Genomic DNA, 14,804 nt, shown 5'->3' with positions numbered 1-14,804 from the left:
AATGAAATGCTTGGAAACTGAAGAGCAAGGAACTTGTTTGGTTCTAGTAAGTGGATGTGAGTGTGTCTGTGTATAATCACCTAGGAAATGGAAAATAAAGTTGGGAGAAACACAATAAAAATTCCAAAGAGACATAAAAGTGTCCTCGAGGGCAAAGGAAGTGGTGAAAATGTCTCTGATCAGAGGAATCCTGAGAAAAGGCTGAGAAACGTACGCAAATAAATTGTCTCCAGTTACTTGATTCCTGCTATGTTCATACCAAAGTAACTTTGTAAACTCTTTCTTTCTAAATGGACAGCTCTATCAGATAATTTCTCTTCCCTAATAGAAATGGTTCAAAACATTCTGACTGCTTATGACTTAAAATCAAAATGAGGCAATTTCTGTTAGTTTTGGTACTGCTATTCCAAAAAACCCAAACATAAATCTGTTATAGTGGAAACAGCCTGGGGACAGAGCCTCAGCTGGGGCTAATCATGCTTACTTAAGTATTTAAAAAGGAATTTACCATGATAAGACTCTGATAATTTCGAAGTCCCACTATATGATATTTGTTCATGCAGATTTAATAAAGTGTATGCAAAATCTCAGGCACTAAACCAAAATAGTAACTAGGCTTCAAGGATTTAGGAGCCATTATGACAATGCTGCAAAGGAATGTATTAGAAAGAGTATTTCCTGTGGTTTTCTGATTAGTTATGAGAAAGTTTTCTGGTGTATATTTTTACATAGTTTTGTCTGCCTTAGAATTTACATTGTCTTCTCACTTCTTGAGTAAAGAGAAAGCCTAAGAAGAAAAGATTCTTGTGTAAAAAAACAACCAAAAAAATCTTCAGTCACACTGATAATTTGCTTTATATGGAAATGTGGTGCTCACACAGCCACCATTCTATATATAGGTATAAATTTCATTATTTTAAGTGCGTGATCACTGGGATTTATTGAGGTGATATATTTTTATATTTTATTTCTTTTAATAAATTATACTTTTTGACTAAATGTAAACTAGATGCTACTGTGCTACTAAATATGAAAGATAATATCACATAGCTGGACTATTTTAGTTTCATCTGATGCAGTTAATATGTAATATAACTGTGACATGGAAAAAATAGCAAGGATGACTCATATGTTTGTAACATGATCCTGTCCACCAACCTGCAGCCCCACTGTCTATGTTGGCTGTTGTGGAAAGAAAAATATGTTCAACGTTTTGCAAAATTTGGGCTTTTTACTAAATCCTATCTAAATTATCTTTCAATTCACTTGCTTTTGAAGACTGGAAATTCCTAACTCAAGGGACTTAACCAGAGAGGAGAACTGGAGAAACTTAGTCTAGAACTTGACAATTGCTGTAACAACATATTTTAGGAATGTTTTCATCTAGAATCCAACAGGCTGTTCTGTTCATTAGAAAGGGATTGAGAGATGTTCCTAGTTTAGATAAAAAGGACATATAACTAGTAGAACAGTGAATCTAATGTAGATGTGATGAGCATATTATCAATATTGAATATATGTAGTCTTACATACAATTAAGTAATTTTAGTAGCATACTTCCCAGATGCAAAGTTAAATCATTTCTAAGTATTCAAGTATTCAAGTGGCAGCAGCCAAAACGATTCTCTCTCTCTTTCTCTCTCTCATATTTTGTCCTCCCCATTTTTTCTACCCTAGCATTCATGATAACTGGAGTGGAAACCTGCAGATTTCTTAGTTCTTCAGAGTGTCATTATCAACACACATGACTGTGTGGTGATTAAGAAAATTACTGTTTGCTCAGGCAAAGAACCTGTTCTAAAAGAGACATTCATATTTTAATATTTTTAAACGATACTAGATGGGCTATTCTCAAATTTCTCAATATAAATCAGGCTATTAAAGTATTTCTATAGTTTTGATATGCAGTTATACAAACAACTGTTATTTAAAAGGCATTAGAAATAAAGAATTGAGAAAATAAACAAGGAATGCAAAGTATATCTATAATATATTGATGCTTAAGAAAACCCAGAAAGCAAACAACCTAAGTTTTTCACTCATTTCCGTAAACTCTGTTGCCCTCAAATACCGTGTCTCTTTTTTATATTGATCACCTCCTTATACATTCCACAGTTTGTCTTTATCTCAATTGAAGTTAAATTAATAAGTTCACAAATTTCGTTGATATGTACAATTATTAGAAAGATACACTTTCAAGTCACATTCAGGGACCCTAACAGCAAACACCATTGCTCAAATTCCTATCAATGTGGCATTATAGTATTTGCCATTCCAAGCTGAATCAAGGCACATAAGCAGTTTCCATCTTTCTTAGTATGCAACTAGGAAGACTTACAGTTTGCTAGTGTTCATATATACATTTATAGACCTTAACATTAAAATTTTTGAAGTATTAATTTTTGTGTCCTTCTGCCTCACCTTACTGCATTTCTTTCACCGGTGTTTGAAAAAAGACAGCATCCTTTTCCAGCTACTTATGCCAAATCCAGTATATGGCCACATAATTTTCAAATGAGTCTCCGGAAGACTATTGTCAATGGCAGCTCCTGAGGCATTAGTTTACTCTTCTCCATACCATAATGTACTCAGCAGTATGACCTGAGACATGCAATAATCAGCCAAAAACTAATAGAGATTAGATGCTGAGATCACAAATAATCTCTTAAAATGACTTTTTTGGCTTAATTTTGGTTTTAGCCTCTAAAGAGACAAGATGCATTTTTTTTTTTCAAATTTCTTATAATAGTCCAAATTTTTTACTTACTGGGCACAGATAACTAAAAAAACTGTAGTTTGTCCCTCACAGTCTCAGTGCACTGTGATTGGTACACTGAAGGAAGCCACAAGTTATTCTATCCTGCCCTAAGGAACCTGCTTTGGCAGGGAGGTTGGACCCAATGATCTTTCGAGGTCCCTTCCAACCCTTGCAATTCTGTGATTTTGTGATTCTACCTCTTCCTTTCTCCACTTCTGTCAGGGCTACATCTTACTCTGCTGGGAGCTAGTGTTTACTGTCCTATTCTTCCCTACTGTCCAACATGTTTCATTTCTAAATATTTCCTATTATGTAACGTGATGGCATTTCGAAGTTTTTCTAAAATAAGAATGAAATAGGAAGTCCTGCCTTTAAATTTTTACATCAGGAGCTAAATAGGCAAAATGCAAACCAAAACGGCTCAAATTTAAGTACCTGAAATATCCAGTTTTAGGTCCTAATTTCTAAAAATCTTTCAAACATATCAATTAAAAATCTACAGTTTATGACCAGCAATACACAAATAGTGAACAATTGTCACAAACAAAAATACAAATAACACTTTGATATGTCAGTATTTAGGCTGCAATAAGTCTCATCAGTCATCTGTCATAATAACACAATACGGGAAGTACTTTCATTACTATTTTCACAGTGAAAGACTGAGTATCCTTGAAACACTATCTTTTCTTTGGTGCAGCGCCTTATGGAAAACAGACTCAAAAGTGTAATATCCATGTTACGTGAACTTTGAGAAAAGTATTTAATGCATTTCTGCTAGTCCGTAATAGCACTATCACTTTCTAGATAGCCTGCTACACTGAGCTACTGGGTTGAAAATGTGCTGTTTCTTACTTGGTTCCAGTCATCAGTGTAGTCTTACATAATCACCAATTAAGAGTATTATCTTTACTTCCAAAGATCTTTTCTACAGTTAAAGCCTATGCATGTTCTGAATCTAATTCATCTTTGAATCAGTCCAGTTCTTATTCACGTTGATTTCAAACTTTGCAAAACTGCCTTATCAAACAGAGTTTAAAGAAATGGTCTTTATTGTTTTGTGGGAAAAATGAAAGATTTAACACAATTTTATCTCATGGATTTTTTAATTTAATGCAGAAAAGAGAAAGAAGAGATTTTGAACTGAATAATTATGTCAGGATCTTGCTCTTACAGTATTAGCATCATATTTTGTGACCACATCTTACCATTGGATGTGCAGAAATTACTGCAGTTAAAGTTAGGAATAGTTACATAACTGCCCAAGCAGCTGTGACACCTGGATCATGTAATTTTCATTTATTTGAGAACAATGCTGTGTACATATGGGTAAAATGACATCAACAAAGTCTTTTATAAAGCACATTGTATTTAAAGTATGAACGGAAATAAAGCTAATGTTAGTCGAAGGAGAAATCAGCAAAGAATCAGAATATTCAGAATAAAAATAAAAAGCATAGTCCATTGACTATTGCATCTACAGATATATGTATTATGAAAGTTCCATTTGAATGACTATAAGGCATGACAGATTAGATTAACCTTTGAATAAGAAACATTCTTATAGTAGAGAGTAAGTGGAGGGTAGCAGATTTTACCTTGTTTCTTCCTACTGACTGGCCTAGAATGGATGCATTTAACCATCTTCTATTTATCACAATGATATTGGTGAAAAATCAGGACATTGGTTGTGTGGCATTGCTGTGGGGAAAAGAGAACATTATCATACAGGTGAGTGGGAAAAAAATCTGAAAAATACTTTAATCAATAATCAATACTTTAATCAACATATCATTCTGTGTGTTATCTGGAAGTAGCTGTAGAAAAAAATGTCCATGAAGTAAACTCTACTGACTGGCTACCACTTGGCAAAATCATTTTCCACTTCTAATGGTGTGGCTTAATCAAAATTACAAGAATAAATTGGCATGCATAAACATATGGTAAGCAATTATTTATGCATATGATAAACAATTATTTTGTAATATGAAAAATGATAACTCATACTAATTTTCTAAACACGAACTCTCACCATTATCAAACAGTTAGAATTACTGAACACTCCCAGAACTGGATGCCAACTTTCATGGAAAAAGTTTCAAATTGGTTGATATTTATTCCTTTTTTTCCTTAATATGGTGCTTTTTACAGACCATGAAATTATTTTTGAACGGTTTCTTAGATACATGATTAAATGCTTTTTTCTCCCTTGAGAGAAAGAGCATTACCAGAATTATCAATGAATTCTGGAACAGTCTTGTAACAACAAATTTACTGAATCTACATGATGAAGAATAATAATATACTACAGAAAATGTCAGACTTTTTACAGACGTCTACTAACTGGACAAAAACATTACAATTACAGCAACTTTCATACACTCTCAGCTATTTCAGCAAATAAAGATTAAGAAAAAGGAGTCTAGCTGCTTTGTATGACATTTCTACCACAACCCCACCTGAAAGATGCTGCACTGAAATATACAAAAATAAATGAAATCAGAAGATGATTTACTATTATACATAGCAAAAGAGTTCTTGTCACAGTTCCCATCCCTGGGACAGGGACCTGTCATGCTTCATAATTTGGCAGTTTGGCTTAAAGTTAGTCCTTCTGAAAGTTGATCAGTAGAAAGCCCTGGCATACTACTACCTGAGCTGAAAAACTTTTTCAACAACATAAACTGGAGACTGCTTAATTAAGTGAGCTATATTTTCAAACATGTTTTCTTTTTTTTTTTTTTTTTTGTTGAAAAGATTTCATACTATGAAGATGGAAAAGAAGGTTGAAATCAAAGTATTGCAAATTAAAAGAGACTGCTATGGTGCAGAAGCAGACTCATCTTTTTCTGCCAGGGACATGTATCAGCTTTCACAGAGCTTCCCTATATGAAAAGTTTACAGATACAGGTTCAAATCCTGACCTAAATTTTGATAAAACTGCAGTGAACTTCACTGTGGAGTTAATCTAGATACCTAGCTATCCTGAAGAATAATACTTGTCTACTGTATACAATATACAACCGGACTCTATGTTCTCAGAAAATGTGAATTATAATCTGAGGCTGTTGGAAAATGAGTCATATTCCTCAAAAAAACATAGAATCCATGGTTGCAGTTTGAGAGGATGACATTAGCAGCTCCTCTTGAATTTGAATGCTGTTAGGACAAAACCATAAGCAATTTTTAAAGAAAACAACAAAAAAAATCCTTTGTACACTTTATAAATTTTTGTTTAAAATTCAAACTGTCACTTAGTTACCTTAAAATAGAATTCAGAATTGTAGGTGTCTTATAGGGAAGTGTTAGCTAAAAAGAAATAAATGGTCCAGTATAATAGAGCTGGTTTTACTCCTACACTATGGTAAAATGTTATCCTTATGATAACCAGTCATATACACTTACATTGTGAAGACATCTTGCTGGAAATATTAAAGCAACTCTTCATTTACACAAACAGAATAAGCAGAGAACATCTCAGCCCATTTTAAAACAATCAGGCTTATACATTTTTGTTTTTCTATTAGATATATTTTCCATGAATACATAAGTATTTAGGTTTCACTAGACAAACTTCCTTGGCAATGACTATATCCAAAAGGGCAGCTCATCACAAAGTCACTAAATGAGCAATTACACAAGAAGGAAATCAGAAAAAAATTAGATCTCATCAGATTACAAGATTATAAAATCTTAAACTCAGTCAGAAGATAGGAAAAAAAAGACTATGAAAATTAGGTGCACAGTAATGTAGACTTGACACAGCAGATAATATTTCCGCTTTATAAAGTTTTTAAGTATCACCCAAATTCTGAACATGTAGATAGAATTTTAGAATTAGAAATTAAAACTAAAAATTTTATGTAAGTTCCTAATAGACAGATTCTTATGGGACTGTTTTGCCAGAAGATGACTCCTTCTATAGGAATCATGCATGCTCTGAATTATAAGACAACTCTGGTTGGAAATGATCTCTGGAGGTCATATATCCCAATTCTCTGCTCAAAGTAGGGTCTACTTTGAAGTCAGGTCCAAAATCTAAGTTGCATATACAGCCAAATTTTTGGGCAAATCCAATCATGGACATGCCAAAACCTCTCTGACAAACTTCCACCCATGTTCCTGTAATTCTGATATGTGTAGACTTAATTTTTCTTATAAGTTATTATTTTAGAACCCATAAGTCTATCCTAATATAGGACACAAATAAAACAGTTTCAGAAAACACAAAATAGAAGTTTTAAAGTTTTAAGATTAAAAAGAGCTATGGATTCTGCAACTTCTAAGCCATATCATGTCAAGAATATATATTCTTTACATACGTCCTATGCCCTAAGTGTCTGTGTGGGGAATTTGAAATGAAATTACAGACACTTTGAAAAACACAGGTTTTATTAGTTCAAATCCTGTCTTTTTTCTTTTCCTTTCTCTTCTTTTCCTTTCTCTTCTTTTTATGACTTATGTGAAAATCAGCATCGTATCAACATCAAAAAAGGCCTTTGTCCTTTAATTATCCCATCTGTAAAAAAAAACTGTATGAGCTTATCCCTCTGGATAAGACCCATCTAAAACATGTGCTACTATAACAGAACGTTCTTCTCATGGCTTGTCCAAAAATCAAAAATTATTCAATACAAACACTTTGAAAAAGTCTACATTAAACTACATTTAAAATTTTTGCCTAAGCATTTGACATACTACAGCATCTCTTCACAATCACTTTATAGAAAATATAGAGTAATCTGAAATTGCATTGTGCTAGTAGTGTGAATGAGGTACATGATCTTTGGTTTCAATTTAAAAAATGTTGGTGATAGACTCTGAGTCATTTCTGTATCATCAGTAGAGGTAAAGCTGAAGGGAGTGAAGCAGAGTCATGAACATAAAATTCAGCAAGAGCTATAAAGAAATGGGAACTACTCTTACATATACAGCAATATTGGAATGTAAAATATCTTATTATAGCACAGGTAATTGAGTCAGATGAAACTGTGTGTTTATAACTATGGTCAAAACTTAGAATGAAATGAAAATAACTCAAAGATTGAATATGTGGTTACCACTGGAGTCCAAAGGAGTAACAGAGTCCAATATCCTTCAGAGCATAATTTCTAAAGTAATAAAATTATAAAAAAGCAATTTGAAATTAATGTTTAGAGGAAAAGAAGGAAAAAGAAGGTTCTCATTACTAAAACATTCCTTAATGTAAAACTGGGATTTTTTTTCTCTAAACATAGCTTTTTGAAATATGCAAACAAGATTAATCCAGAGCAAGCCTAACACACGAACAGAACTATTTACCTCCAAAACATTTCTGTAAATTTGGCTTAAATTGGTCACAGTTCAATCAAAGATGAATAAAAATTAGAACCTTCATCAAACAGCAGCTCAAACCCAACTGTGTTCTTATTTTTATTTATTTTTCCAATAAGTGCTTGTAAAGAACTTGTAAATTTTAGAGGAAAAAAGACAAAATGTGACATATAGTTCTTCATAGTAAATAAAAAATTAAATTTGTTGATTTAATAAATACCCTATTTATATGTCATCATGATCACACTTGTTATTCTAAGGATGGGATTTTAAAATTACTAAAATATATCTCACCACTTCAAAAGAATAAATGTGAAAAATGCTATTTTAGATTTCTGGTGGTCATCTCAGTAATCCTCTTGTTACATTTCTCCCCCAAAAGATAGGACAAAGAAACAAGCATTTTCAATTCATTTAAATATGGTGTAGCATTTGAAAATCAACAAGGTACAACTCATCCTGAATTGTGGTGATTCAGAATCAAGGCAATATACTGCTGTATGTGGTAAGCCAAAATATGAAGCCCACAGAATTATGGAAATATAGCTTCCTCAGATTCTGTTAACCATTGATAAACAGTATCTTAGTACAGTACCTGCATGACACTGTACTGAAGACCAAGACTGCATATATTCTATATAAGCCAAGAGATGGAAAAAGTATTAAGGCCGTCAAGCCACCAGAATGATTCCACCTAGTGGCTGTTAGGAAGGCACAACTCAAAAAAAGGTATGCTAGGAGAGAAGCCATCTTCAAAGAGAAAAAGCTAATCAGGGTTAAGAACACAAAGCCGTGGAGAAACAGAAATCTAATACAGTAACAGAAGAGCTTAAGTGGTCATGTTTGTCATGATATTGTTGAAGGACATTAATTCAACAAAAGGAGTAGGACATTAAGCAGGTTGGACTGAGAAGCCAGGTTCCAAATACCTAGCTTTCTGGAGCGATGCCAAAGAAATGTATTTTCTATAACAACCACCAGGCTTGTCCTAGAAAAGTTTATTAGAAGGTCATGCCTGAGTGTGTGGTGATAAATGAGATTTTGCAAGGATGCAGGGGGCACTGATTCCAAAATGAGTAACGTTACCAAAGAAATAACATTAGCTGTTCTTTCTACAGACAAGTATCAGGGCTAAGGAATGCAATTGGTCTTCAGGAATTATGCCAGTTCAGTATTGAATACAATTCATTGGATCAAGGAATGCAATTAGGTTTCAGTAATGCCCTTGCTTCTAATTTCAGACAAAAGAATATCTACTAAGATATTTTCATCTTCTGTCATCTGCACTACTATTAAAACATTTCTGGCAAAGTAAAGAATTTAATTTAGCTTTCATGACTCTGAGATTAACATGCTTATGATGAATTTATACTAATAAGAATGATACTTGGAATAATGAAGGTTATGGTAGAAGACCTGAACATTATTACACAAAAGGGGAACAAGAGACAATGATGTTAAGTACCAGCTTTTCATTTTTGAAACTTAATTCAAACTCTTTCTAAGGTGAAAATGATCTCGTACTAATTTCCAACTGTTCTTATCACAAAACCACTACTCAGCTGGCATGACTTCTTGTTGACAAACCCAGGACTGACTAACAGGGATAGCACAAGTAGCATTGAGATGTATTGGCAGGCTTGAGGGAGCCTGCCTGTAACTGGCTTGAGACAGTGCTTTTCTTCAGTTTAATATCACAAAATCTAGTGTGATTATCTAACCTAAAGGAAATCCCATGTATCTTTGTATTAGCACAACCCAACTGAAATGAATAAAACTGAAAATATGCCAATCTACTATTAATTACTGCCAGGCCTGAATAATTACCATTGTTAATGAAGTTTTCTCAGATTGTTTTGGGAAGGAGACAGCATGTCACCAAACTTCTCGGTAAAGCTAGTTTACAAGCTAAGCTAAATGGAAGGCTTGTTCTGTGGAAGCAATACATAATACTGTCATTATAAAAGCTTCACGTTTGGCAGAACAATCATTTTCCCCCTTGATCTTTCATTCTGGGATCTATAAGACCCTGCAATTTTCAGATAGCAATGGCACAAGATCAAGGTTATTACTATTTTTTTAAGATAGCACTTTTTAACAAAAGGAGAGAAGCACAGAAACAGCCAGGCAGCAGTTGCACATGTGGCATTCATGTTTTGTAATAATTTCAGTCTGAATCCTGCCAATATCACTTCATCTCAAGCCACTTGCTGGGACGCTGAGCACATCCATCCTCTCCTGTAGGCTTTATTTCTACCCAACAAAGAGACTATGCTTGGCTCCAGAGACTGTTAGTCTTCAGTTTCACAGGCACAAAAACAACTCGAAATCTAGTATGAATAGTGAATAGGAAAAACAAAACCCTGAGCAGTCAGTAGCAGGCACAGCATCATGGAGGGCCTCTCCATTAGTAGAGAGCAGCCTTGTAAAAATAATCCTTGGCAGAAACAAAACTTGCAGCACATTTGAGAACGGCAACTTTCTAGAAAGATTTCATGATTTTCCATAGTTTATTCCAATATTTTTTTGGACTAATCTCCAATCTTTTTTAAACACTTACCATACTCTCAAGTATCATTTACATCTTACAAAATTCCATAAGCTGTCTACCAGCAGCTTTGGTAATATAATAGTAATAACCATTAAACATTAAGAAAATACAAGATAACATCGTTGAATAGGAAAAGGCACTGCTTCAGATTAAAAGCGCAGCTGCTCTAAAAAAAGCCAGAGTATGTAAAGACATACAGATTTTTAAAAATGTGACAAAGTTATGACAAAAAAGTTATAAAAATAAAATATTTTGAAAGACATTTTAAATATTCTTTTTACTTTATATGTTGTATAGCACAGAGTTCATACCTAACACTGCTGTGACTGGTATTTCTGCTAATATTATTTTTGGGGTTGCAAAAATTTTTGTGACATGGAACATACAGGGTTTCATGTACATAGGACATCCAAATGTTCAGTCATGTACTGATTATATCACATTTCCTTTTTCCTAAGGTCATATTAATTTGAGGGTTGTTTTCACGCTATCCTAAAGGCAGGTCTCTTAATTCTTAGTGTACATAAAGACCAGCATGTGACCTGGCCCCTTCTGAACAATCACCCAGCGTAGAATAGAAAAGAAGCCTCCCTGACCACCCTGAAGACCAAAAAAGGCTACTTGGTACCTCCACCCACACCTTCTGCCCACGGGCTCCATTTTAAACTCAGGCCTGTGCCTTCACTACTTGCCTGACCTGTGTTGTAGGCATACAGGGCTGGGCCTGGGCCTGGGCCTTGGCTTGGGCTTGGGCCTGGGCTTGGGTTTTTCAGACATTGCTGTGCTACGTCAGTTTACCTCATGATCTGGACTTGAGCTGCCCTCTTTGTTTCTGCACTGCCTGCCCTGCTTAGGTGCTGTGGGGTTTGATGCAAGCTGTTGAGGAGCCTGCCCTATATTACTGTTCCTGAGGGAGCAGCAGCAGCCCTTGCTGTTCCTTGATGGCCTCTGTTATGGTTGCACGTTAGAAAAATCTAGGAAGACACAGCACCTAATTTTCCTCTTTGGATACTTCAGCTCTTTTTTCCTATTATTACCAGTAAAAAGACTGAAGATACAATAGCACACTTGGGATGACAAAGAAAACTATTCCACACAGCACCTGTGACAAAAGAGAATGAAAAATAAGATGTCCTGATCTATTCCTTTAGGGGTAACTTCTACAATGTAAGACTATCTCTAGAAGATGGACAGCAAAGAAGCCCTGTTTTTTTTGATTAGAATGCTAAAAAGTGCAGCTTCGTCAGATTGGGGATTCTTTGTTTTTAGGAACCATCACTTGCTCTTCTAATAAGTACAATGTGTTGGTCAATCCTCTGAAAGACAAAAACCTAATTTGTCTGATCTGAAACTTTAATATAAGTTCTCATGAAAGATTTCTCTTTCTCCAAATAGGAGCTTGGAGTAGGAAGTTCAGGAGAAGGCATTCTTTAGCGATAATAGAAGCTCGTCTTCAGTTTAGTTGCACTTAAACTTCCATTGTATTCCCAGAAAGAACACCTGGAAGAAAATATCTTAGAAGGAGTAATGTAGTGGCATGTCTAGATGATGCCTATAGTATACGGTGTGCCTCAGTTTAGGGTCAGACTGTGGTTTGAGACATTCAGAAAAACAATTGTGTCATGCCTTAACACTGCATCTTGCTTGCGCTCACCATTTCATAAGTTGAGAGTGACAAACTGGACATCCTATCAACTACTACAACAACAGCTATTCCAAGTATGGTGCTGTCAATACCATCTACTACAAAGGACTAGGATAACTTCCATCACTGTAAAAAGGAAAAGGTTGCACACTTAAATTCACTCTTAGGTTCACCAGTAATGTATTATCAGCATACACTCCATCAATACACATATATAGATATAGATATAGATATAGATGTAGATGATATAGATATAGATAAGAAATCCTTGGAGGGACATTTTGACAACATGCCTCTTGCTGAAAGATTACTCAGTCAAAAACCTGATACTACTTTATGCTCAGTGATACAGTGCCGTATGCTCAATACAGTAATGGAACATTTTCTCTTATTTTCCAAGATGCTTTGAAATGCAGATAGAAGCTTACATCTCATTACAGCAGTTGCTATATGTAAAACAAAACAATGCTGCCTCTAGAAGAAGGTAGATTTCTCTTCAGCTTTGTATGCTTATTTATCACTCTTAAATGTGAAACACTTTTCTTTTAAACTAACGTTAGTCACTTGATTGATTATAGTTAAGTTTCTACCAATGAAAGTGTGTATATCTTGTATGCACGTACAATAATCATGCATCCTAGTTAAATTACATTTACTCTTAGTTTTTAAGTTTCCTCCATGCTCCTCATTATTCAAGTTACTGAAAGTGAGCTGAGCTGTTTTAACAGTAATGGAGTTCTATACTTCGAGATAAGACTAGTGAGGAGAGCATATTTTAAAACAAGAGGATCTTTGAAGGAAAAGATTAATGATGAATGCATGTTAAATCCCAAATCACTCAGTTAATAGTCTTGTCGAGTACTGTTTGTTTTGGGCATTTATGGTGTTTAGTCAATTCTTTTTGTGTGCATAACAGGAAATCAGAATGACATGCATACATACAATATTATGTAGCTTATGAAGATCTGGCTTTTCACAGCCTGCAAGAAGTGTTTTCTTTTTTTTTCCCTCTTACTGGCATAATCATTAAGAGGCATTCTTACTCCATTTTTGTAAGAGATTACAGAGATTAGAAGGTGTAGTTATCAGATGAAGGTTACATAAAAAGACCCCGATACATTAGATCTCCTTCTCAGTTGGCATAAGCCACTCTTGTGACTTCAGCTGGTATACAGAATGCATAAATTATAGGGAAGAAGACATATATAGCCAATCCTAGCTGTAAATACTGCATTTGATTCCTCTGTTTAAAATTCCTGAGTCACTCAAGCAGTCATATTTGATAGCAATGTGATCTAATTGTTTTGCTGCTAAACCTGAAACAGTTGCTATTAGGAGCAAATTAGCAAGAGACCTTTGGATAATTCTACCACTCAAATGAAAGTCTCAGTCAATTAGCCATCTTAATAAATAACAGTTCCCTAAAAAGAGACAGGAAAAATTGACTAAACAAGTGTCCAAAAAAAAACCCAGTAAGGTGAAAAATTTGACAATTTGCCAAAGGTTAGGAAGGAAGCCATGATGTAAATTAGATGAAAGGTGTGCTTTTTCTACTCTTTTGCTTTTGAGGCATATTAGAAAAAAAATAGTTGTAACATGATTTTTTCATTGTGGTCAGTGGCTATATCTGTGCAAAGGATAGTCTGCAGGGTAGCGTAGAGCAAAAAGTTTGGTCAGAAGCAATTACCATGTAACCAGAGGCTTTTGGCTTTTTGTGGTCCTTTAGCTGTCTTGACAATGTCATGGATGTAAGGAGGCTCTGTGCAGTGACGGTTGACTTCTTCAAGGCATTAGTGTTTTCTTAAGCAGAGAATGCACATTACTCTATCACCTACATGCACAGGCAGTAGACCTATCTGTCCTCTGCTTTTATTTTGCCTAAGTTGTTCTGGCCATCTACTTTGTATATGTTGATACAGGTCTTGAATCCATCCCAAATGACAAGGTGGTAACAGGGGAGCAAACTCACTATACAATTTCCATTGCTCTGGACCATGTCTCTGTTCTAAACATGTCTTTTGGGAGGTGTGATAGTGTATGTATAAACTTGTATTAACTTTGTAGGAAAAGGTAAATAGAATAAATAACTTGAAGTAACACGGCAGCCAATCTAGTATACTTAAAAAAATAAAATGCAATTAGAGGTAAGCAAAAATATGCCTTGAAGTTATGTTACAGTGAAGGAGTTGACAGTACAGGATCTTATGATCTTAACTGAATCCATAGATAGCTCCGTCATATACAGAGGAGAAACAAACCTTAGCTTAGCTATGATGAATAATGTTTTGTTTTTGCATTGTAAAAATCTACATTTAAAATACTGACCTGGCTGACAAAAAGTTCTCAGTGCAGAGTGGTACCTTTCTGCAAAAGACAGCCTTCTAAGTACAGGCTCAAGGGGGAAATCATGTCATAAATCACTGCAAATATGGTTGCTGGCTCTGGCAATATATAGGCATGGACTTCACCTGATGACCTAATTCTTCTGTTAAAGACAACAGCAAAACTCTTACTGCCTAATGTAGAAATGAAATCTG

The 14,804-nt window shown here is 34.7% G+C and overlaps 1 long non-coding RNA gene across 1 annotated transcript in view; it reads right to left on the bottom strand.

Annotated features, from left to right (window-relative positions):
- Positions 1-14,804, bottom strand: part of LOC121070699 — a 213,828-nt gene that overhangs the window by 116,690 nt on the left and 82,334 nt on the right. The window contains exon 4 of the long non-coding RNA XR_005820176.1: positions 4,357-4,459. This is a non-coding gene — a long non-coding RNA (uncharacterized LOC121070699). The remainder of the gene's footprint in view (positions 1-4,356; positions 4,460-14,804) is intronic.

This window comes from Cygnus olor, chromosome 5 (genome assembly GCF_009769625.2).
Source record: "Cygnus olor isolate bCygOlo1 chromosome 5, bCygOlo1.pri.v2, whole genome shotgun sequence".
Lineage (NCBI taxonomy): Eukaryota > Metazoa > Chordata > Aves > Anseriformes > Anatidae > Cygnus > Cygnus olor.
This window is presented reverse-complemented; position numbering and strand designations above follow the sequence as displayed.